The sequence below is a fragment of the Patella vulgata genome, chromosome 8 (assembly GCF_932274485.2).
Source record: "Patella vulgata chromosome 8, xgPatVulg1.2, whole genome shotgun sequence".
NCBI lineage: Eukaryota > Metazoa > Mollusca > Gastropoda > Patellidae > Patella > Patella vulgata.
In genome coordinates this window covers 1,437,581-1,465,013 of record NC_065886.2, presented here as the reverse complement: position 1 = coordinate 1,465,013, position 27,433 = coordinate 1,437,581, and the positions used below count along the sequence as shown (strand labels likewise).

Sequence of the window (27,433 nt, the reverse complement as noted above, 5' to 3'; positions counted from 1 at the left end):
TTCCAGTCATATAATTTGCAATAGAAATTAGCTTTTATTACGACAGTGTTTAGAGAGATTAAGTCTAATGAAACGAAACACTGCGGGGAATATGGATTCCATTTGGGTTCAAGAATTAACAGTAGTGCCTGGTATGTACCTATTGATTAGTTCACATTATATATTTTATGCGTCGATTTTCTTGCATAGTGAGCCACATACCCTATAATTTATGTGTATACGTACTGTGCAAACCAATCTTGGTCGATCCATATTCTTAACATGCATCCATTAGTAGTTGATTTAAGTTCAATGCGAGACTTTAAATATAAGGCAAAATAGCGCGGATTTCCCAGCACATGGTTTTGGAGTTGGGGCATGATAGCCGAAAGGTTGAATCCAGTTCATTTGCCTTTAATTAAGTTCAACCCGAGCCTTTAAATATAAGGTGAAATATCAAGGATTTCTGTGAACATGGTTTTGGAGTTTATTTCCTTGTACTCTGATAGAGATGTTACGTGTGAAATTGGTTTAAAACTGTCTGTAAATCATCAGGATATCTATTGGTATAAGATGTTATCAATATAAACATTATCAGTCAGTAAAATAATATGAAACTTAGATGAATTTAGCAGTGTTCTAAATCTAGACACAATATATCAGAATTAGGAAAAGACAAAGTCCAGTATGCCATGCCTGTCTTACTGTCATGTCATCTTCACAGACAAGGAGAGGATTTTACACGAAACCAATTTTAAAGAGTATATGATCTCTTTTTAATGTAACTCATTTCACTCATATTCTTACTCCTAACTCACGCCTCTTTTCCACGCCTCCTTTTCACCCCTCCTTCTCACACCTCCTTCTCACGCCTCCTTTCTCACGCCTCCTTTCTCACACCTCCTTCTCACGCATCCTTCAGACGCCTCCTTCTCACGACCCCTTCTCACGACCCCTTCTCACCCCCCTCCTTCTCACGCCTCCTTTTCACACCTCCTTCTCACGCCTCCTTCTCACACCTCCTTTATCACGCCTCCTTCTCACACCTCGTGCTCTCACACTTCCTACAGCGTAAAATTAAAATAAATCCCACCTCTGCAGCTATTGTCGTTTCCATGTTTAATCAAGTGATTCACGTGAAACGTGATACGGAGAATTCGTCAAGAGTGGCTACTCAATCGGGCGAATGAATTAAGCTGGAATCCGGCAGCAATTGATTCGGCAGAAATTCGCCTAGTATGTGTCCCGCGTTAGATAGTATCGTGATCGTATATAGTGGGATGACCCACCATAACATACAATATTACTTTTTATATCTCAGATAGAAAATTTTGTGTTGTCGGCGCTGTTTCTACATATCTTTTTCATATTCCACAGACCCACAACGGCTAACATTGACACAGTTGGACGTTAAGCCCCATTTCATTTCATTCAACATTGACACTGATTGTGACTCAATTCATGTAGGGTATGGCATTCAGGATATTCCTATAGATAAAGTTACCCAGGATTTTCCGGCCTCGTTTCCCCCTGTCGGTGATTCAGGACAGTTAGCCTGGTAAGGGACAGCGTGTAGTCATTCGGGTGGGATGAAAAACTGATTCCCGTGTACATTTTAGTGCGTGCACGTAAAAGAACCCTTGACATGTGGACATGAAAACATTTGCTCTAGCGTCGCTATCCGGATACCATTTCTCTCATAGCACACTGCTTGACCATCTTCATACAGACAATAGGAAGACAAACCCTATTTCACAATCACCTCTACTACTACTAACGTCCCCTCTCTTCCTCGTGTAGATATATATACTATATCTACCAGATATACCCAACCGTATAAATCTATTGGTCTATATAATAACACTAGACCAGTAGACTCATGTATTATAATAGTATAGTTATATCACTGACTGTACAATAACTACTCAATTATATAAACCTTATACAACAGTTAAATACAAACCTTCCTGATCTATATATATAACAGTAGGTTCATGTATTATAATATTATAGTTATGGTACTGAGACTATATTGTATATACTTACACAATATATATATTGTATATACTTACACTATTCATATAAACCTTACAACAATAATATAAACCTTATATAACAGTTAAACACCCATTACAATTTTTCTGGTCTCTATCTGTTACAGGTAAAATGTCGACCATGGATAGATACATGTATAATTATATTATAGTTATGTTACTGGCTGTACATATTATATATATGCAAGGTAACTGTTTTTATCTCTATTTTATTTTAACGTTAGCAATATACTATTATAGACATCGATGAATCTCTGTTTGGCATGTACTCGGTTATATCATAACATCCCTGATTCCCTGAACTTAATTCATGCCCCCTCCTCCAACTTCCGGGTAGGTGTAAGGTGCGATTTCGGTGACTCGGTGACAAGACAACACGAATGAGGCTGTATAGGACTGGTTTCAAGTTGCTGTACTCGCGGACTGGAATAGTATGAAAACAAGTTTGCGACAGTCTATATTTCAAAATAATGACCGTGACAGCTGACAGCAAACTGGATTTTGTGGAGCATTTCATTTCTATTGATCAACCACTACGACCAGTGGTCAGAATCCTGATCACACAGGACTCGTACGTCTATGTCGATCAATGTACGATGACGTGTTTAATCTAATAAGGACAATAATCAAACAAATAATATAAATGGCCTAAGTTAACTTTTGTTGCAGAAATTACATGTTTAAATTAACTGATGAAACTGGTAATGGTGAATAACCACTACGACCAGTGATGATGCATGTTTCGTTGTCTTTTGACATTTAACATAGGCACGGATTGACGAGGACGGAACCCTGTCTCAAATAAATGAAGCATGTACCCCCTCCTTTCTATGTTTACAGGACAAACATACAGTTTATCAGGATCAGCATCATATGGTATTAGAAGAGAAGATTATAGATTTACATGTCTCTTACTTCTGTTACAGGTCAAACATACAGTTTATCAGGATCAGCATCATATGGTATTAGAGGAGATGATTATAGATTTACATGTCCCTTACTTCTGTTACAGGTCAAACATACAGTTTATCAGGATCAGCACCATATGTTATTAGAGGAGGGGATTATAGATTTACATGTCTCTTACTTCTGTTACAGGTCAAACATACAGTTTATCAGGATCAGCACCATATGGTATTAAAGGTGAAGATTATAGATTTACATGTCAAATATCTGGTGGTGATTTACGTTCATCTGTACAGTTTAAGAAGGGTAGTGACTTAGCCTGTACAATTTCTGGTTGTCAACCATCATCACCTAATACCAGATATACATGTGGTTGTATCAATGGTAACAACAGAACACTGTATCTTAATATAACTAATGTTACATCAACTGATACTGGTAACTGGACCTGTGGAGATATCTTTTACATCAGTCCTCCTGTAACTCTAGGATTCTATAGTAAGTTAATATATTATATTCTATAAACACAAAACACATATAATTATTTTCAGCTTCACTATTTGTGAGCCCCAGAAAAACTAGACTAAGTCAGCATCATTCAGAAAGCAAACTTGAGAAAAAGTCGATTAATTCCAAGATGTCATCCGTGAAAATACAAATAAATGTCTATATCGGATTTCAGTTTTTCACAGTTATTACACGATATATTATGAATTTTTTGTTTTTGAAACCTCTCATCTCGCGGAATTAGACTAAATATGGGTAGTGTAAAGTCAGTTACTGCTGCAATGGCGCAGGCAAAGAGAGGCCACATGAAGCTTGCCTTCCTCGTCCAAAGTTTGTAAGAAAATGGCATGATTGAGCTTCCGTCAGCAATACCAGATATATCAACAACGTACGTACGTTCAGCCAATGCTCGACAGTAAATACCACCACTGTAAAAATTAGGTGGATTTTGTTCAACATGGAAGGTGCGGAAGGTTTGGGATGCTAGTGATGAATGGCTGGGTAAGGAGACCCCAGAAACCCAATTCTTAAATTTCGCCAGTGGCTGAAGGAGTCACCCATAGTACCCCTCAAAATTGGTTTATTCAACATATATACTGTTCTAAAAGGATTTACCAGGCTCCGGGATCAATTCAGTTAATCGTACGTCTCTTGCTTTACTAGCAATGTCTGTGCATTTATGATGTATCTATAGGGATTGTATCTGCATGGGCTTGTCATATGGGTGTTTCTTAGTGTGGTGCCATCCTCATACTAAAGTGTCAATTGCGAATCACCTGCCTTCCACTAAGAGTCAGATTAAAATTGTCTGTACCTATCTGGATTTCAAGAACTGTCATACCCCCGGTAATTTGTTCAAAAATATTATCTTTTACATAGCTTAGAACAATTAACATTCAAACATTTTGCTTTACTTAATTAGCTTTACAAACTTAACAATTGAAGTAACTTGCACTTGCCGTCTGACTGACGAAGGCCCCTGCTGCATCCCAGCGGCCCGTTGATGATGTTGATCTCGGGACAGTTATTAACATTTCCGAAAGTTTAAAAGAAACTTATTTTGTGAAATATTCTGCATGTTCATTGCCACATATTTAATGGTGTGGTATTTACAGGTCATTTAAGGAGTGGGTTGTTAATCATTGCAATACCACTCTCCAATTAAAGCCCTTCATCTTTATGGCATAGGACACCTCTTCATTAGTCCAGTTGCTGCGGACATAAGTTGTTAAACCCAACTTCATTGATTGTCAGATTTAGACAACGAAATCATCGTTTCAAGCTTGTAACTGCAAAAAAAAAAAATCTGTTAGAAACAAGAAAAAGTTCTGGCAACTGGTTTACCAGAATATTTTTTTATGTTAATTTTATTCTGTTTTTATTTTTAAACAGAGAATATACACACTGTTAGAAATTTTTGTAAAATTACAGTAGTACAAGTAGTTTTTGTACCTTATTTGTCGGTATATTTTCAAAAATATAGTACTTTTATCAAGTCTGGTGTATTTTTACTGAGGTTCGTGTATGTTTACCGAGTTTCACATGTTTTTTTACAATGAACTCAAAGACACATTCAAAATCTGGTAAAAATACATTCTTACATGTGTAATATTTCAAAACTGAACTAAAAATAACCAAGCAAGCATGTAATTTTACATATTTTACGTTTATTCACATTATTTTGCAAATTTACTTATAGGTTTGAAATATAAGTAAAATTACAGCAGTTAACGCATTTTTTTTTTTACCAATATTATGTATTTTTAGCAAGTTTCATTTCTTTTTTACAATAAACGGTAAAGTATTTTTAGCAAGTCTTATTTATCCGGGTTTCTCTCGAAACGTCTCGGAACGTTTGAAATGCCCTGGCTGTTCTTGTCCATTCCTTTTAACAAGTAAGTAGGCTAGCATAAAATAACGCTCTACCCCATCTTTGTTCTACGGCTAGTTTGGTGGTCTTGACTACCCTTGAAACCGTTAGGCCTATATCTTTTCCTATAGCTTGCATGCTATATACATTTTATAGTCTACGGTGTTAATCATTAAGAAATGTATGTATACTCCAAGGTTAACCCCGAAATAGAGCAGGGATGAAGTTATTGCGTCACTTTCAACCATTTATCCACGCATGAACATCTAGTACCACTTCTCCGTTAAGGGGTTCAGAAACAAGGCCACGGCAATTTACCCATTTATGTGTTAGAAGAACTATAGTATATTCTATTCATCAACCCAATATTTGCTATCAAATTATGAAAAGAGTGATAAACAAAGGAAGCAAATGTTCAACATTCTCTCGGGCACCGTGTCCCTTTACTCAAACTCAAATTACTGGCTTTACCCTGAAGCGAACACGTATCGTTAGTGCGCCATTTAAAGGCCAGACTCGCCACCTCCCGCTTTTTAAATGCAAATTCCCGGCAACGCTACTACAAACGGACAAACATTTGAAAATTGAGATAAATGAGACCAATCTGTTTCACAGAGGTATCGCGAAGGCCCCTACCGAATATTCACCGATGATCAATGTGAAATGGAACAAGGTTGTGGAAAATATGGTTTAAGGCCTTTGCATTACAGTTATCTCCCTTCACTCCCAGGGGTCACTTTAACTTCCCGCCATTTCGAGCGTTGGTTTTTCCTCGGCGTGCCATTAGCCATTATTACTGGTATGTAAAAAAAATTAGAAGCAAATTGCTCGCTGTTTATTTTACGAAATGAGTCAATATATTCAGGTAGTGGAGCACGAATGGGGTGAACCGATAGAAATCCCCAGTGAGGAAGACGGCACATTGTTTTTATCGACTCTCTCGGCACAGTTTCCCACAGCATGTGGATTGAAGTATAGGAATCCCATCACCGGAACATTCCGCGGAATTCGGCATGTGGATGGTAGGTTGCACCCGCCAGAAGGTTCCTGGGGCATGAAGCTGTATGTTTGTGTACATCCTAAAACAGGTATGTATTACAGTGAGATTATTTAGAGATGTTAATATTACGGTATAATAAGATACAATCATTATATTTACATCAAGATGTTATTGATGATGATGTATTATGTCGTAGCCGTCATGCAGGGACTTCAGTAGTTCAGCTCTGAACGTATTAAGTCTCATAACTCGCCCTGTACGTTTAGGAACTGTCCTATTGAATTCTAGTTCAGCTCTGAGATCACATTACACTCGCCCTGTACGTGTTATTGAATCCTTGGCGAAAAAGTTTGGCTTCCCAGTCAATTCTACTGTGCAACTTTTTACTGCTAAATGGTCGCCTGTCAGTTCCTGTGAACGCCTGACAAATGTAACTGAACATCTTAGTGAGAAAATAAGACCTTGCTTACACAAAATGAGCGACACAAAACACTGTTTAAAAATACGCCTCTGTCTTCTAACCGATTTGGCTGACTTCATTGAAAGGGTAACGCACAAATTTACGAACTCAGGCATAAGATGAAGCGAAATTTAGGTGAGTCTGGGGGAAAAAATTGGGATTTTTGAAAAAATTTGATTGTGAATTATTGTAATTGGGCTAGAAGCAATAAATGACTGAAGATTCATCATGTTGATATTTTTAAAAAAAAAAAAAAAAAAGCTTCACTAATACTTCAAAAGATTAGTTATGAAATCAATATTTGAAAGCATACCTTTGGATTTTTAAATACAAAATCAGCTAATTCAAAAGAATTTACTACATATGTTTCTGTCACATTGTAAGCCATGCTGTATCGTATGGTACCAGTGACCCGTATGTCAACTTTGACCCCATCGGCACAGCATCGCGTGCTCGAGTGATAATATAAACAATTTTACTATTATCTCTATTTTTTGCTATGGGATCACGTGGCTAAGTGGGTAAGACGCTGGCTCGCTAGCTTGGAGGTCAGGGTGTTCGATCCCTGCATTGGCCGAGAAAGTTCATCCAGATTTTCCAGCGTGGTTTCCCCTTGTCAGTGATGCAGGATAGAGGGCCTGACAAGGACAGCTGTACACATTGTCCTGCAAATAAAAGATCCCTTGGCAGTTGGAATTCGATATAAGAGTAGGCCGTAGCCCGTCTTCATTAGCCCAGGTTAGGAGCAGAACAGTAGGACGTTAAACCCCATTTCATTTCATTTCACTATTTTAATATAATTTCATCACATCATACTTGTTTCATTTTGAGACTTTGTTTATGGAGTGATGAGGTTAATACTGTAAAACAATTAATTTGTCAATCAGTTGAGGCAATTTAATGCTTGGCAGCGAGGGCTATAACATATACAAATGTCAAAACTTAGAGCGGGGGGGGGGGGAATTTGAAGTCATTAACTTCCCAGAGGCTTATAAGAAATGACAAGTGGAAGAAAACAATGTTGTGGCTATCATTCCAGGGTTAAAGGTCAGGTATCGTATGAAAACGAAAATCGAATATTAGTAATTTTTTGAACCGGTTCAACAGTGCAACCGAACCGTGACTGGTTAACCAAGTGACCACTTACATCCTTAGTCAAATGGAGAGAGAAATGGGGTTTAACCTCCACTCAATACAAACTAGTCATTTCAGGACTAACATATAGTTCAATTTTATTTCAATAATTCACTTGCGCGTAGGGGTCTTTAGCAGTGGCAGGAAACCGGAGGACCTGAAGAAAACCCACAAGGTTGGACAGGCGACCCTCTAGTGCATGTCATGTACAACTGGGGAATCAAAACCACGCTAGTTGACTCAATAACAGACCTTATGATACAACGTGTATGTGCTAACCATTCAGCCATCTACCCCTATCTTTTTGTATGGAGTACATACCAAACCCAAACATCATTTGGATTAAATGTTTCGGTCTGTATGAAAAATAATAAATACTGCATCACAATTTCCTGGAAATTGCTTTTGTTTTCAGCAATTTTTATAATGAATACACATAATTAACATTTGTATGACTTCTTAATTCACCCCTCGAAACTTTGTGCCTGGAAGCATAAGCAAGATACACGTGACAATTAAACATTGAATATATTTACTAAGTTTTATGGTAAATGAGTTAAATACTTTGTTATAAATTTTAATTAATCTTACATTGTACACTAATAGTTCACTATTGAATGTGGAAATGTCCAGCTGAACGATTGATTGGATTATAATTTATATGATGTGTTGCAAATGGTACTCAATAAGAAATGAATTTGCCTCACAAAAGTTATATCTAGGTACATGTAACAAATTCTGTATCAGACCCTCAAAATGCTTATTATTCTAACATTAATGAATAATAATCTATCAAAAATTTAAAAACAAGCCTTTTAGATCATTATTTTACTGTAATTGACATACATTAGCCAGTAAAACGTTCGTTTCATGTGCCTCCAATGTAAACATCTGGAAAATCGATGTCTTGGTCATCCCAGCCAGTAATACCGTGTTACTATTATTATGCTAAGCTTGAAATATATATTTATATCCCAAAGATCTTGGTTCCTTTTGATACAAGAAATAGGGCCGTACCGGTAACTTCCTGAATTAAGGCCCCTGATTGTGCAAAAAAACAGGTGTTTAGTGTGTGGACCCACCAGAGGTCACAATAATTATCTGATTTTGATGAAACTTGAAATAAATATTTATATCTCCCAAGATCTTGGTTCCTTTTGATATTGTCGCATATCAGACAGTAACATGCTGAATTTTGGCAGATTTTGCTAAATTTTGCTTTTATATATATATGTCCACATCGAAATGTCGCATATTGTGGCCCGATCCATCAGTCGTTCTAGCAACCACAATTGCTTGTGGACACTCTAGAGGCTAAAGTTAATATCCGATTGACTTCAAATTTATACAAATTTATACGCAGTGTTTAAGGTCATAAGACAAAGAAGCCTAGTAATTTCTGATAATTACTGCCAGAGTTATGGCAATTGATCAGGTTGAAATATCTTGTTGTCGCTCTAGAGGCTGAAGTTAATATCCAATTGACTTTAGATTTATACACAGGGTTTAAGGACAGGTCATGATACAACGATTTCCGATAATTACTGCTAGAGTTATGGCCCTTGATCACTTAAATATCTTGTGGACGCTCTAGAGGCTAAAGTTGATGACCGATTGACTTTAAATTTATACACAGTGTTTAAGATCATGAGACGAAGAAGCCTATTTTTCGGCGATAATTACTGCCAGAATTCTGGCCCTTGATCACTTTGAAAAATCTTGTTGACACTCTAGAGGCTAAAGTTAATATCCGATTGACTTTAAATTTATACACAGTGTTTTTGGATCATGAGTTCCTATTGATTTTCAGCGATTTCCAATAGTTACTGCCAGAGTTGTGGCCCTTGAAACAATCAAAACGAATTCTAATGTTTTCTGATAATTATTTCATGGGTTATTACTTGTAATCAGATTACTGACCAAAAATATGCGACAACACTCGTTGACTGCCCGGACGACTTAGCTACTGTGGGTGTATGTTTCGTTGCCTGGCAACCTATCTTTTACTCTGTCAGTCTCCTCCGTCTCTAGCAAAGTATAGGCATATCTTGCATGGCAATCACTTGTTATTTGATTTAGAAAACTGTTAAAAAATATCACTGTTACGCCATAAATGTTGTTGAGTTTCCATTTTGTCAAATGTCAGAGCATTCAGACTGAAAATGACTGTTCCCCTTACTGTAAATAGTATAAAAGCATGTAATACCATACCACCTTTGTGTACCCTTTTTAGGTCATAATTATCTGAATTTGATGCAACTTAAAATTTATGTTTATATTCCTAAGATCTTGGTTGCTTTCGATTATCAATGCCCATTGTGCAGTAACGTCCTGCATAAGGTTTAAGATATATTTTAATTTTAACATTTTTTCTTATTCAGCACCAGATTTGGATTCTCCCATTTTGGTGTCACCTACCCCATTTAACACAAGTAGCTCCAGTTGCAGCAATAGTGATACAAGTTCAGACAACATTTTGCTCAGCCAATGCTCATCCTTTCGAGAAGACGTGGAATGGGCACACAATTTTGAGATTCCATGGGAAAAATTTCCAAGAAACTTTATCAAGTGCTGCCAAAAAGAACGTCGGCCGAGTCCAAGTGATCGAAAGGCAGTTATCAGAATCTTGGTGGACGAAGTTTTACATCAATGTAATAAACCCACCGCTAAAGATATTGTGTTGATATGTTCTAAGCTAGTAGACAAATATAAAACATCTCTTAGTGACAATATCAATGGCGCAATAATAGGATGTGGATGTACAAGTTTAATAAACCAAGTGAGAGAGCGGGTGAACAATTTAAAAAGAAAGAAACCACCCACATCCACAGTATCCTCTAGCAATTCCTCATCTTCTGATACTAGCAGTGGCTCAAAACCCAAAAAGCCTTACTATGGGTGCGTTAATTGGAAGCCTGAAATTCACAATGTTGATGGACTCGAAGAAAAGATAAAATGGCTGAATGAAGAAAGTCGCAAAGTTAAAGGAGAACAAGACGAGAGTAAAATTAAACAATTTATGGAAGAAACTTACAGTTTGCAGAGAAAAGACATTAATGATGAATTTTCCATTCCTGAAATAAGACATCGCTGGCCATTTCTATTCAGTAAATATTCCTTCGGTCACTTTGAAAAATTGACTGGAGTTGATATAGAGACCGAGTTCTTAATTACATCCAAAAATCAAAGAAAATCGTGTGTTAAATACTTGCGACACCGTCAAGCATCATCAAAAGGTACAGCTGCCATGGAGCAAATATTTAGAGATATCGATAAATTTAAGCAGGAAACCGGCACTGACAGCCCTGAAACGGATGGTATAGCTCTTTTGTTGCTTGAGTATTTTAAAGAAACTGGACTAGTAGAGTTTTATTCGGTAAGTGTAATGTTTATAAGCAGTGACCGCCTCAAACATTCGCCAAGTCGCCAGTGGCCATAACGATGATAGTGGCGAAAGTTTTGGCAAATAACTTTTAGAGAGTGTAATTTCGTACATCTGTAAATTATAAACTTGAAATTGTCTAGCACATTAATTGACTCTAGTCTAAGTCTCAATCTTAGAAGTGTCAAGTTAGTGAATGGTTACGCATTAAAACGACTGAAAGATCAAGTCTCAAAACTTGTTAACTTTCAAACAGAGTTACGTCACATTTTTGTTGCGCTGCTTTGTTTACTTCTGCCAAGCTGCAATTGTTTTTATTCTCTTGTCTCAACAGCAAACTTTCACATTATAATAATTACTACTTATAGTTATTTACCCGAACGGAAAATACATGTAAGGATAAATTCATTTTTTCTACCTTCATCCGCGAAGCATATTATGAACGAAACGACATATATGACTTTTTCTAGAAAGTTGCTGACTGCGACAGACAATGTCATTTGTTACTTGATTGATGTGATGAGGCCTGCGACTGGGTTTTTCTCGTATGACTGAATAAAATTGATATATGGTATTTGACTACAAGTTTCTGAATTGGCTAATAAAATTTTGATTTGGCTAAAGGTTTTAAGAGGTCACTCTTTAAGTTGTCAAATTCTACATAAAAAGTTAAAACAAATTAAAATAAAATATGCTTTCATAGTGTTAATTTATTTGTGTGCATGATTGGCAGCGATGAAAATATTTTTGAAGATAGGAACTCTTTTATGTCTTAAGTCCTATTTATGTGTTGGTTTTTTTTTATGAAGTCGTCCACAGATACCAGAGAAATTGAATCTGTGATTCGAAAGACGGGATCTCCTATAATAGCTGTGGTTGGTAAGTGAATAAAAATACATGTACGTTGGGTTTAAAGAGCATTTGATAGCCAGGGTGAAAACTGAAAACATCCAATATTGTTGTGCAAGAATAACATCGCAGTAGCCATTTTAAATTTGGATGTCTAGCTTATTCCAGCTTTCATTTCTCAGTGCACACGCTTCTAATATATACGAAGAATTTATAAAGTTGTATTTCATGTACCCAACTACTAGTATCAATGTTGTTCATTTGTGTCTGGGTGTGACACAAAAATGATCTCATGAAGGTAAACTGTGCATTTCATTAAATATACGTCATGCAAGAGCCAAATCTGCCTATTGCAGGTCTTTCTTTAGGCTTGAAATGTTACATAAACTATTAATTAGATATTCATTAACATGAAAAGACCATAATCAACTATCAATGCCATCTTATGTGTCAGATTTTCATAGGATTTCAATCCGATCTCCTGTTCAATGCCCATTGATGATTAACTGTAAAAATTGATGATAGAGACTGATAATCATGACAGCACTAACAATAACAGTCGAGGCACCAGAGATTTTAAAATAAGGTTTTCTCAGCTTAGATTTAAGCAATTTGACTGAAATTTTCAACATATTCCCTTTACATTAATTAGTTTTTAACAGTTACAGTGAAAACTGTCAGCTCTCGATATAATCTTCCATAATGTATCTTTAAGTTAACTTTGGAATGTTTTTATTTTCAGGAAATTTGTACACTTCAACTATATACCATATTATTATTGAAAACACATCTGTTTGTGTCTGTGTTCTTTTTGAGGAAGCCTTGTGCATTTTATTCAGCCTCTACTATATTCTTAACTTAGAATATTTAGATTCAGCAACAGCTACTCTTGAATTCTTACAAAGGTAATTTCTAACTCTCATGAAATATACATTAACAGAAGTTGTAAATAAAAGAAGAGTAGGTGGATACATTGTCACAACCATTGCACTGCCCAGGCCAAATTTCTTTCATAACACACTAGGGATGATGGTGTTCATTAGCCAGGACATGTAGGTGTAGAAAAGAAGACTTTTAAACCCTCTTACTTTTTACATGTCGCTGTAACATTTGTTTAGTGTGCATTCAATTTCAGTTCACAAATAAAATTGTGTATTAACAATGGACATTCATTTTAATAAATGTAACAGTAGCCCACTGCATGCATGGTGCACATCTAGATAAATGTCATCTGTGATGTCATAAACTTTTGATACTGCAAGTCCTGTTATGTATCCCATTAAAAATTTTCGTAGTGGCAACAAAGATATGTATTGAAGGAGTGAACCTGGACCTCGGCCTCACTATTGGCTTGTTGTTTTGAAAAAAAAAAAATAATTTGACATTAAACTAGTTCACAAGCTCTGTAGTAGTTTATCTTCTATTGAATAAATTTAGAAGTGGGTTGATAAAACTTTACTGGAGCAGCCAACCTTTGTATGCCATAGTTGTTAAGTAATGTTTTAACCCCCCACTGATCAATTGATTCCAAAAAAAAAAGAAAATTAACAGGAAGCTTCTTAAATTTTAAACAATTTTTTATTTTAAAATTTGAAAAAAAAATTGAAATTAATAATCAAATTAGACATAAGTGATAATATAATACACCTTCAAAAGTTGAGCCTACAAGCTGATACATTGATAAAACTTTGTCCTGTATACATTCTTATAGACATTACTTGTGGATCAGTCTATTTTCTTGATTTTCTGAGCAAGCTTTCTGCAGTTACTTACTGTTGTTAAAATTTTTGTAGCATAGACAGAACATACTTTTATACATTAACTTAAGGATATAATGTGCTGATTTACATGTGATTCCTGAAGTATGGCCCCTGATTGTACGAAATATAGTATTTTTGGCTTGTGGTCCCTCCAGAGGTCACACTTTTTATCCGATTTAAGGAAACGTTTTAGTATATCACAGTTACACCGTAATGAAGGTTGAGTTCGAATTTTGTGAACATCAGACCAAAACTGCCATACAGAATGGCCGCTGCTTGTACGCAAATAGTGTAAAAATATGGCATATCAAGGTCGCTTTTTTTAGCTTGTGCTCCCTCTGGAGGTCACAATTATTATCCGATTTAAAAAATACGTTTGATTATATCACAAAATGGCTGCTCTTTGTATTAAAATTGTAATTCAAACGTTATGGACCCTCTAGAGGTCACATTTTCTATCCAATTTTGATGAACTTAAAACATATCTTTATATTCCAAAAATCTCAGTCCCTTTTGATATTTGCACATTTCAGACCACAACTTTCTGGATTATGGTCCCTGATTATACAAAAAATTGTTTTTGTTTTTAGCTTGTTCTCTATCCATGTGGGCGTATCCTTTCTGGCAGCCTCTGGTTATTCTTTGCGTGACTGTGTATCTTTTGTAATCAGAAACCTGGATAATAAGCTGTTGTGTTGATGGATTTACCATGTATATACCCTGTACCTTCTTTTGACTATGGGGGTGGGTGAATGGTTAGCACATGCGCGCTGTATCATAAGGTCTGTCATTGAGTTAACTGGCGTGGTTTCAATTCCCCAGTTGCATGTGACAAGGAGTAGGGTCGTCTGTCCAACCTCGTGGGTTTTCTCCAGGTCCTCCAGTTTCCTCCCCCTGCCAAAGACCCCTACACGCAAGAGAATTATTGAAATAAAATTGAACTATATGTTATTCCCGAAATGACCTAGTTTGTATTGAGTGGACGTTAAACCCCATTTCTCTCTTTTCTTTTGACTACCTGGACGTGGAAGTGCAAACATGTGAATTTATTACTATTCAACACCAATCTCTTTATCATTACCAGTATTTATTTTAACATTTCAGGGCTTTTATGGGCATGAACACTGTTCAAGGAACGAAATCTAAAAAAAAATCGAAGAAACACAGCGTAAATCCCAAGGTTTTGCAGCTTGCTAATGAACTGCGCACTTTCACAGAGCAGCAGCAAATTGGTGACTGAATTTCTTTCTATAGACAGAAAACAAATCTTTAGTGTCTTGTCTATACGCTTATACATGTAGTTTGCGGTTGAAAATACATATATAAGGTATTCCAGTCTGAATATGTTTAATATCCTTTTAATTTTTCATAATTGTTATTTGATAAAATTAGAATGAACAAGGAATATGTCATGAAAAGTAAACTGCTTTTGTTCACAGCTTTTTTTTTGTTGGATTCCTTTCAATTTTTATTTTCAAATAGCTGTACATTGTAATTCATATTATTATGCACTTTGAATGTAAATATTGTGCATTTAAATTGCCCTCTATCCGGAGCTATTTATCTCATTATCAACTTCACAGAAATGTAAAGAATATAATATTTCCATGCTGTCATCCAAAATGCAACAAAGACTTTGTTAGATTTAACTCACTGAAATCTCATATGACGCGTTATCATTTATGGAAAGAAATGCCATCCCCTTCTCAATCTCAGCTTGATATTAGTAGTTCAAAGAACATTTGGTCCATACCTGAATGTAACAAAATATTTTGGGACCAGAAAGAACTGGTGTTGCATGTAAAACATCACATAACTGGTCGAGAACCTGTACCATGTCCATTTGAGAACTGTAGTAAAGCCTATACAGTACAATCTTCATTTACTGCTCACATTTCACGTAAGCATTCGTTGTTTCCAAATTCCATCTGTGTTAAACCATCTGATCGGACTGAATCGGGTTTGACACTTCATAATGAGGGGCATATGAACATCGAAGATGAATTAAATTCAGAAAGTGATCTATCCTTAGAACCTGTGGTGGACATTGCCGGGTTCAAAAAGAGTCTTGCACTTTTCTTTTTAAAGCTTGAAAGTGTGCACTTAGTGCCTGTTAGTACCATAGATACCATTAGAACAGATTTTTCACATTTGCATTCTTTATCACAAGAAATGATCAAGTCTAAATTAAGGAAATGTGTACTAGAATCAAAGATGTGTTCTGAAAATACAGCTAATGATTTAATTCAGTCTGTTTTTGAAGTTGATGCACTAGGTAACTTAATGTCAAATGATGAGCATAATTTATTTGGTTCTGATTACAGACGAATGAAGTACATCAAACAAAACTTTAGCTTTGTTGAACCTGTTGAAATAAATTTGGGATTGAATGCTTCTAATAAATTATGCTCATTTAGTTATGTTTCTGTAAAAAAGACTTTGCAAACTTTATTGACAAATGAAAATATAACAGATCATATAAGTGATCCTACAAGTATGCCATTATCTGGTGTTGGTGAATTCTGTGATATTTTAGATGGCGAAGTTTTCAAAAGCAATTCTTATTTTAAAAATAATCCATCTGCTCTGAAAATCATACTCTATCAGGATGCTTTTGAAATAGTTAACCCTTTAGGCTCTGCTAAGAAGAAACACAAGATTTTGGCATTTTACTATACAATTGCAGATATTTTTGGTCATAACAGAAGTACTATTGATTCTTTCCAATTAGCAATTTTATGTAGGGAAATCGATTTTGAATATTTTGGTAACAAAGTAATAGAACCTTTATTAAGGGATATTGAAGAATTGTCAATAAATGGAGTGGAAGTAAATGGATGTTTTAGAAAAGCTAATGTTATATGCATTTTAGGGGATAATTTAGGAAGTCACATTTTGGGTGGATTTGTAGCAAATTTTGGTAATGCTGAATATTTTTGTAGATATTGTAATATTACCAAGCAAGAATTTCAAAATGATCCATTATCCATTCATTCCATACAATTAAGAGATCTTTCTTCGTACAATAATGCACTGTCAACTTTGAATAATTCAGATCTTCTGCATGTTACGGGTATAAAATCTAATTGTTCATTTCATTCACTTGAAGGCTTTCACGTGTGCAATCCAGGGTTACCAATCTGTCTAGGGCATGACTTGTTCGAAGGTGTTGTCAAGTACGATATAGCATTATTTCTCAAAGAAATGATAAGCAAGCGAAAGTGGTTTCATTTGAAAGATATAAATTTTGAAATACAGTCATTAAAATTGAAAGCTGCAGAAAGTGGTAATCGTCCACCTTTACTAAAAGCAGACATTACTAGCCTTAAAGGACATGCCATACAAAACTGGACATTATTAAGAATCCTTCCTATTCTGTTAAGAGACTTCATTTCTGATCCCGAAGACAATTTGTGGCAAGCTGTTTTGCTTTTAAGAAATATTACAGAATATCTTTGTTCATACAGGATTTCCATCAATCAAATCGCTATAGTGAAAAATTTAATAGATGAATACATTGAATTAAGAAAATCTTTGTTTCCAAATGTTAGTTTAAGGCCCAAGCACCATTATTTTAATCATTACCCATGGTTAATCACTCAATTTGGTCCACTTTTGCATGTTTGGACAATGCGTTTTGAAAGCAAGCACACATTTTTTAAGAGATGCATTAGAAGCACAAAGAATTTCATAAATGTAACAAAAACTTTGTCAGAGAAACACCAGCTTCTTCAAGCATATTGTTTGGCAGGAAACTTGTTTACACCTGATCTCTTATATGACAATTTAATGGATATAAAAATGGATATGTTGGATGTAAATATTCAGTATTGTATTAAGGAAAGGTATGATAATACTTCTGTTGTGCATATGGTAGATTATTTTATTGTCAACGGCACCCCTATCAAAAAGGGAATGTTGTTAATAATAGATGTTGTTAATACCGAATTTCTTGTTTTTGGTCAAGTAGAAATATGTTTACTATTAAATAGTAATCCATCTTTTGTATGCAAAATATGTAATTCATACAGGTCAGAATTAGGTTTGTACAAGTTGGATTTTGAGAATGTTGCAAAATTTCGTCTGGTTTTGTCAAAAGAATTGCCCAACCCATTTCCTTTGAATCCATTTATAATAGAAGAGACAAAGCTTGTTGCATTAAAAGGATATCCGTTTGATCAAATGATTCATTCGTAGACTTTATGAATGTATTTTACTTATACACTAAATTTGGTCGTGAAACATAATTGAACATATTCTAAAAAGTTTATACTTAGTTAAACCAGTTTCCAAAGGACTTAAATAATGTAAGTGAAGGTACAGTGTATATGTATTTATGACATGTTTGTAATGAATATAAACTTTTTAGTATTGCTTACAATTTTTTAGTATTGCACGTCTACAACAAGAACATTTTGTATATAGTCTAAAATCGTTTTGTTAAAAGATTGCAATTTAGGGCAAAACTAGAATCATAGTTGTACAATTAGTGGTATTCAGTTGTTTTTTTTTCTTGTCCCAACCCTGCAACCAATTAAATCTGGTCATAAGCAAACATCTTTCCTACATCCCCAATTCCACATTTTCCCCAAACTCGACAAAGTTATTGAAGGTTTCTGTGAAAACGCCTCTTTTTAACCAGTGACTAATTATGAAAGATATGTATGTATATGAATATAGTACTGTTATTTTAATTGTTTGAATAACTGGAAAACTGCACAGTAAGCTGAAGTATCGTTTGTATCTGTTCAAATTAATGTGAAGTCCATTCTTTGAGCGCCATTAGCAAACAAAATCCATTTGAGGGGTACATTCACCATTTTCATTATTTTAGTTTGAATAAGGCATAGTCATATTCAAATCAAAATTTATTGTGCAAATCCGTGAAATTTAATTGCAAGATTTATATCATTGCTTGAAGTAGCTGCTTGTAAAATCTGCATAATGCTCTACTTTAGAAATATCCTTCATTATTTGTTTATCGTATCCCTTATAGAAATGCCTGCCATAGAATATTGTTGCACAGATAACTTTGTATGCAGTTTGTTAATTTTATTTATTCTTTTTATGAACAGAAAAATATCTGTTTTCAATTTGTTTTGTTTTTTTTTAAATATGTCAATAAAAGATTTTTTAAAACTAAATGTTTTGTTCTTATACTTTGGATTTAAAATGCAAATTGGAGATAAATGAAGGAATCTGTAAATCAACAATGCCATTTATATGCAGCAAAAATTGCCAGTATAGTTACAGTATCTAATCATTTATTTCACTTTGTATAATTTTACCATAAAGTGGTAAAAAAAAAAAAAAATACTGGGGGTTATTTTTACAGGTTAGTGGTAAATTTATGATTACAGTTGATTTGTTTTTTAACCAGAAACTGTAAACCGATGTTACAGTCAGTGTGTTATATAACATTTGTCTGTAATTTTTAATTTACTGCTTTTAGGTAAATTTACATATGGAAGTTAAAAGACAAACTTACTGTAATCATCCATTTACTGTGCTGTGGTGAATTTACAGTCCAAAGTTAAAAAACAAACTCATAGTTATTTTCTATTTACTGTTTTCAGGTATATTTACAACCAAAGTCAAATTACAGAAACTCTGTAACATTACAGATGAATGTTTATTAACAGGAATTTTACTGGCAACTTTTGCTGCCAGTAATTTTCATGTAAATTTACCAGATTTTTTCTAACAGTGCAGAGATAAAATCTGGTAAACCACTTGCCAGAATTTTTTTGTTTGTTTGCAGAATTATTCCCCGTTAAAATTATCCCTTCAAAAAGACAATCTAAAAACCTTAAATCACTGTTAACTAGGGCTAAATTTGAATCCCTCAGTCCAATTAAGGAAGTTGTAAAATGTGGAAGGGATAATTGCGGCACGTGTAGATATTTATTACCTGTCAATGAAAATATGAACTGTAAAGCAACTTACAGTTCGGTGGCTGTACCGAACTGTACATCGATCGGTTGCACTAACAAGTTACAAAACAGACTAACGGTTCATAGACAACATATCAGGGGACCAAATTTAAGGAAGATCCCTTTAAGTCAGCCCCTTGATATCTGCGGTAAAGGCGAATTCAAAATATACACTTTCTTTAAGATGCCGTATTCAGATCCCATGAAAATGGGATTGAAGGAACAATATTTTATTGACCAATTTAATCCCAAATTAAACATTCCAAAATAATTACAATAGTATGCTATATTATCTACTTCATTATTATTACATTATTGTATGTATATTCTTCCATGACGTCACGTCATTGTTATTGTTATTGTATGTCGTGACAAGCTCAGGCGAAACATGTAGACAATTAAACAATAATACTTTCTTTAAGCATTTTTAACCTTTATTTTTTCTATATTAACACTACTACGGGTTCAACTTTCAATATATACATTGTGTGAACATACATGTCTGAGTGTCATTTATTTATTTTGGGAATTGAGGTTGGGGATATCAGCATATATCTAATTCTTTTATTATCTATTTTTATTTTTATTTTAAGCGACTCGAGATTGCAATTTGGCAGGTGGTTTGTCATTTATCTGTGATTTCATTGTTGGCGTTGGTGCATCCGCGTTTATAATTTATTTTATAAATATAGGTATGATAATATTTAATATTTTAATTTCCTTTAAAAGGCAAAATATAGGAATGATAATATTTAATATTTTAATCTCTAATAAAACCTCATCTGAAGGTCTCCTGTAAAGGGCCAAATAAAGGCATTCTAGACCATTCGACCCATCAGTGATTTCCACAACATAATTTGGCAGGTATATATGTTGCTATGGTGATGTTTATTGAGATTTGATGTCGGCATCTATTATCAAAATTCTGGATAATAAGGAGTTCCAGTGTTTATTTCTATACGCCCACATTCTACAGACCACATTACCTTTTTCAAATTTCTACAATTTCCTTCAATTAATTCTTGAGTTATGGTCATTGTTTCACTTTTTAGAATAATTTAAGCACTTTACAGAAATGTATTGAATTTCAACTATTTCTGTTAATTACTGTCAGAATTATTGCTCTTGTTTATATCATAGAATTTTGTGAAAGCGACAGAAATATTATACAAAGATTTTACTGTTTATTTAACTAAAGAGGATTACTTATAGCGGACTGCTGGAGGCGTATGTTTCATTTACCTGGCAAGATATCCTTATACAACTAGATTGAAATATTGTTCAATATTATCGTCTCCCTGTTCATCATCCATTATTTATTCAGACTTGATTGATTGATTGTTTATATAAAGACAAATAGATTATTGATAAATTACTGCTAGAGTTATTGTTCTTGGCACAATCTTGTGAATGCTTTTACAACAAAAGTGATCACCCAGACTGCTTGAAATTTATATATTGTCCTATTTCGACAATTTCCATGGTAATGATTTTATTGTCACAATTCACAGGTCTGACTACCAAAATAAAGATTGCAGTCTTTGTTACTCATGCTGTTGCTTCTGGGATTCTTGGTGGCGGAACATATGGAGCGTGCAGTAAGTATTAAAAACCTTTACCATGAACATATGAGAGAGAGAGAGACAGAGACAGAGAGAGAGAGAGAGAGAGAGAGGTACTAACATATAGTTCAATTGTATTTCGGTACTTACATATAGTTCAATTGTATTTCGGTACTTACATATAGTTCAATTGTATTTTGGTACTAACATATAGTTCAATTGTATTTCGGTACTAACATATAGTTCAATTGTATTCCATAACTCGTGTCTGCCTAAAGACTCTTATAAACAAGCAAACTATAAAAGTAATGTTTGACCTATGTGTTAAAACCGAAAATGGCCTTTCTTTCTCTAGCCCTCCCCTATTATTAAACAATATCTGTTGTATTTTTAGATTATGGCCCAGCAGCTGGCGGTATAGTTGACTGTATTAATAGTACCAATTCTTGTGTTTATTTTTAGTTAATAACGTATCAGTTGCTGGTATGGTGTGTATCAGTATTGGCTGTATGTCCACAGTATGGGCAGTAACAGCCGCTGTTGTTAGACTCGCTTGTATATGTAAGTAGCTGTTTTATTGTACTGTTTTGAATGACCATTTTTATGGTATTGTTTTAACTTGCAGAGTTATCTCCCCATTTCCATTGTAACTATACTATTCAAAAAAAGTAGGGGATATTTGATTTTTAAGTGTTATTAAAGTCACCTAATGAAACTGACGAAGAAACAAATGACAAAATGAAATGAAGTTCACATTCATCGATTTATTCCAAATGATCGTTAGACTAAGTAAGGCACAGACTGACCATTATAAGGGTAAAATGATACCCGGGGTCAAACAGCAAAGTTACCACAGCATCACAACCAAGTCAGTAACGGGTAAATCCTCCTCTGTTTGCCAAACAAGCATTGATCCGACGTGGCATACTCCTAATGAGACGTCTAAGGTCATTTTGGTCCAGATTGTCCCATTCCTGTTGCAACGCAGCAGCAAGTTCTTGGACATTGGCAGGACGTTGTTGACGTTGACGTAACCTCTGTCCAAGCATGTCCCAGACATGCTCGATGGGGGAGAGGTCGGGACTCAGTGCTGGCCAAGGTAATGTGGTGATGTTCTGTTGTTGGAGGTAACCTGTAACGATCCTGGCCCTGTGACATCTTGCGTTGTCATCCTGGAAGATGAAACGGCGGCCAAAACGGCGGCCATGACGTCGTGCGAACGGCACAACATGGACTGCCAAGATGTTGTCCCGGTAGTACTGGCCTGTAACACGCCCTGCAACAACATGTAAAGCCGTTCTTCCAGCAACAGTGATGCCTCCCCACACCATAACAGAACCACCCCCAAATCGATCATGTCTGATGACGTTAACGTCTTGGAAGCGCTCGTTTCGACGACGCCACACCCTCCTACGTCTGTCCAAAAAATCAACAGTGAACCTTGACTCATCTGAAAACATCACATTGCTCCAGCGTCGATTATCCCAGTGTTGACGATCCCTACACCAACGACGTCTTGCCTGAATGTGATGATCTCTCAAACAAGGGATCACGCGAGGACGTCGGGCGCGAAGGTGACCCCTATGCAGTCGATTCCGAATCGTCTGGCCACTCACTCTCACACCAGTGTCTGTTTGAAGACGAGCGCTGATCTGATTTGCTGTGATGACACGACACTCAAGGCCAAGGTACGGATAAATCGATCCTGGGCTTGAGTTGTCGCCCTTGGTCGACCTGAGCGTGGTCTGTCCTGTACAGATTGTGTATCACGGTATCTGGACCATAGCCTGCTTATGACAGACTGAGAAACATTCATCGTCCGCGCCACAACCGCCTGTGTTGTGCCGATCTGTAGCATGCCAAGGGCACGTAACCTTTCATTTTGGGTAAGCCGACGCATATCAAAATTTGTTTTCTGGTCACTAAAACAATTAAACTGATGTTTCCACCCTGGAATTCAATGCCACAATGACTGTAACATTCAAAGTCAGAGTCGTTCAAATCTTGGGTTGGACCCCCATGATGATCCCAAGCATCACCTGCATTCCATGCGGTAGCTATTGGTGCGTTTGGGCGTCACATGTAACTGGAAATGTTTCTTCTGTTAGGTTCTATAGTGACTTTTTTCGTAGTCATTTGCATCTTTTAGTATTATGCCCCCAAAATCAAATATCCCCTACTTTTTTTGAATAGTATATAAACTAAGTCTAGAATAAGGACAGTTCTCCTCTTCTCTATTAAATTTATTAAAACTCTAGTAAAAATGTCCATTGGGCGCATCAGCGTGAATTTTATCACCAGTTATAGGTTGTACATTAAATCTGATGGAATGTTACGAATGTGATGATACAGGATAACGATTTGGATGGAAGATTTACAGCTGGGTTTTATAGACTTAACACTTTAATACAGCTGGTGGTGGTGGTTTTATTAAAAGGTCCTGACAAGTTCAAGACTGTGATATAACAGGATCATCGGGGGGGTATATAGAATGGTACAATGCATGTGCTTTAGAAAATAAGGTCTGTCATTATATGCTGTAATGTCGTTTCCAAGCTTATACACGACAAGGAGTAGGATCGAATGTTTCACCTTGTGGGTTAACTCTGGGTACGGTTTCCTCCCACGTGTAAGTGAATTATTAAAATTAAATGGTTCTATTGTTTTGTGTCTGGATCTGTTTGGTTTTTTTTCAAGAATCTAAAAAGTAAACTGAAAGATCAAACACGTGATTTTCATCATCGTTTTAGTTGGATAAATGTCAGACATATTGTTTTAAACTTTGAATTTAATTCCGCATTTTCATTTTTCGGGAATTTTTATGTATAATGAAACAACACTACTGATCGACGACATAATTAATTCTATTTTTACAGTTTGTTACAATAAAGTACACGATGGATTAGATAACTCCGAAACGCCATAGGTTGGTCTTTAAATTGTTATTTTAAGATATTAAAATATATTTAGGTTATGAATGAGTACTACCGAATGCACCATATTTTGGTTTTAAGGAGCTGCCCCCCCCCCTCCGTATTGACGTGGTGCATCCAACGCAGGTCGCGTTGTTGACGGCATTCTGCAAAATTATCTTTAAAATGGCTAGCAAGGCTTCTAAGAGGAAAACAACAAAAACTACAGTTTTGTTAGAACTCCCTGACTCCGACAACAGTTTCGGCAACGAAAATTCTGTAGATAAGCTTCATTTTATCGCCGGGACTGATGAAAACTGTGTTGTCAACAATGCCGCGATTGACCAGTCTCACAATCAGAAGGCCGGGATACCTGCACATGTTAATGTCACTACAATTAATGTTAAGGACACTGTCGCCAAAACAGAATTTTTGAATCTTGAACAGCAATTGGCACAGATTCGTCTTGAACGTAAGAAAGTACACTTACGACGTGAAATAGAACGAGAAAAGGAAGCGATCTGTCAACTTCAGGCCACTGACCCTGTAACACAAAATACGGTACAAGGCCGACCCCATGCTCAACTTTATGATATGCTGACCGGTGCTATATGGCCCTTTGTCAGCGTCGAGTCAAAGGCCGATATCGCTTCTGGTTTACTCAACTTTGCAGCTTGGGAAAACCTTTACCCAAAAATGACTTTAATCGTGAATATATTTCGGAAGGTGTTCGAGATGGCTTCCGTATTATTGATGTTGACTCGGCGTCGTCATTGGTGCTAGTATAAACTAATAATTATAGGTCCTGTAAACGGTGTTAGACGAGGACCAAATTAAATGTGAAATTGATAATGGTAACTACTTAATCAACCAGCAGAAACATTTGATCATCAGTTCATTGGGAGCAATTCCTAAATCATCGACCATAGTTCGGCTTATTCACGACGATAGTCGACCTTTCGGCAAATCATTAAATAATTATGTCACAACATAGTGCACCTGTGAGTACTGCAATAACCAAAGGCTGTTTTTTGGCAAAAGTGGACTTGTCCTTCGCCTACCGCTCATTAAGAATTCATCCGTCAACTTCAAGCCAAATTCTTGCCCGGAGTCAATAATGTTGTAGCGGACACTTGTTCACGACTCCATGATATAAACAAGCTACCCGTGATTTATTCTCTCTTACCGTCATTACAGTTTCATCCATTTAATATTCTCGAACTGTGTAGTCACATGACTTTGAAATTTATTTTCTATAGGTGGTGTAACCGAGGAATATATGACACAGCAGACTGCAGAGTTAAAGAATAAAACTTGGTCTACGAGTACGGCAGTAACTTATCGTACACATCTCAAAATGTTATTTAAAGTTTTGTCAGCTTTTCGAAAAATGCGCGGTTCCCGTTGATTCACGAACTCTCCAGTTATATGTAACATATTTTGTTAGTTAAGCATTTCAAGTATGCCACGGTTCAGCAATATCTAAATATTCTACCGCATGTACATAAGTTATCTGTTTTTTTCCGATTATATACAAGGCGATTGTTGTTAATAGGTGTTAAGAGGGAACTGGGATTAGCTCAGATTCCATTCGATGTTATCACACCAGATATATTATATAAGATTTAGTGTGTTTTAAGTTTTGACGATGTCTCTGATCACGCTTTCTGGTGCGCATGCTTAACTGTTAACTGCTTTCTTTGGATTACTTCTCCCAGGCAATGTGACTGTGGCATCTACCTTTGATCCAAATAAGGATTTACGTAGAAATGATTTATTGTTATGGTCATGGGACTATCTCTTAAGTCTGCAATACACAGAGACTGTGGAGTTTCGAGAAAGAATACAATGTATTACGATCTATTTACCTCTAATAGATAATCCCTTATGTCCTGCAAAAGCTTTCGATACTTTCCTTGATAGGACAAACTCAGTCGATCGCTTAGGTTACCTATTTATTGTTGACCATAGCAGATGTTTGACTTATAAAGGATTTCGGTCATTTTCTGGAATACCACATTCTAAAATAAAGGGCCATTCTTTTAGACGAGGTGATGGAACGTGGCTTAGTAGAATTGGCATTCGGAAAGATACCATTAAAGGCACCGGTTATCGGTGAGGCCGTTAAGAGTTATATCGATACGGATTTCTCCAATAAATTACATATACTATGACTACATTTGGGGAGTCATTTACAAACCCATAATTCTTTATAGAATGACCAATGTCACCATATACCTGTTTCCATATATTCTCTCAGTTCTCATTGACTGGGCTGGGGAATTTTATTTGTATAAAAAACTTGTAATTTGTAATTATTTGTATTAAGTTCTAATTTTCAATGATATTGTATAATTATGATGTTTCTGATGAAGGTTATGGAAGCCATTAAAGAATTTGCCCAGATTATATTTGCTATTGTTTCTTCTGCCCGCTTTCACGAATGAATGGGGTCAAATTGTCTATTTGTTGTCTTCAGGTCTGCAACAAATTTTAATGTTTTGTTCTTCGGAAACTCCCGTTAAAATGTTGCTTCTGAAAAAAAAATAATTTACAACCAAAATATGTTTGATTGCTCTTCTCAAAAGCTTTCGATTCCTTTTTTTTGAAACAAAAACGATTGTTTACAAGATACACGAGAAGTTTTATCAAAAGTACAAAATATTAAAAAATTGCTTTATTAAATTAATGAATATTCGTTCGTGTGAAATTTGTTAATAATTTGTGCCTTTTTAACCTTTTAGTGATCCACCGAAAAGTGGATCGAGAGTTTTGTTTAATTTCTTTTTGCGTTGTTTAATTTCGTAAATGATTTATAATCAACATAAAGAGAAGAATTGAACAATGATATTTTAAGAGGCGTTAGAACTTTGAAGATCTTGCTGAGTTTGACAGTTACATTGAGTATGATATTATACTCTATTAGTCAGAATATTTTCTAAACAAAAATATTTTTTTTTACATTGTTTAGTTATTGAACAATTTAATCAATAATTACCCAACATACTGGATACTAGAATAGTGAAACTGTAAATAAAAGACAATAAAGTTTAGTACAATCGAAAACTTTGTCTTATAAATTCTTCTGTCTGATGGTGATCCCGGACTAGTATAAGTGTCAGTAG

The 27,433-nt window shown here is 35.5% G+C and overlaps 2 long non-coding RNA genes across 4 annotated transcripts; both read left to right on the top strand.

The window, feature by feature from the left end:
- Positions 1-31: 31 nt before the first annotated feature.
- Positions 32-27,353, top strand: LOC126830422 (uncharacterized). Of its 2 annotated transcripts, XR_007683840.2 has the most exons (8): positions 32-131; positions 2,141-2,221; positions 3,132-3,437; positions 20,428-20,526; positions 21,346-21,432; positions 21,859-21,957; positions 24,273-24,322; positions 25,568-27,353. It is a non-coding gene; the product is annotated as an uncharacterized LOC126830422 (long non-coding RNA). The 2 variants fall into 2 exon arrangements; XR_007683842.2 differs by lacking the exon at positions 20,428-20,526.
- On the top strand, positions 10,471-15,252 carry LOC130014000 (uncharacterized). Of its 2 annotated transcripts, none has more exons than XR_008788976.1 (4): positions 10,471-11,286; positions 12,102-12,171; positions 12,884-13,046; positions 15,006-15,252. It is a non-coding gene; the product is annotated as an uncharacterized LOC130014000 (long non-coding RNA). The 2 variants fall into 2 exon arrangements; XR_008788975.1 differs by lacking the exon at positions 10,471-11,286 and adding an exon at positions 11,584-11,685.
- Positions 27,354-27,433: the final 80 nt, after the last annotated feature.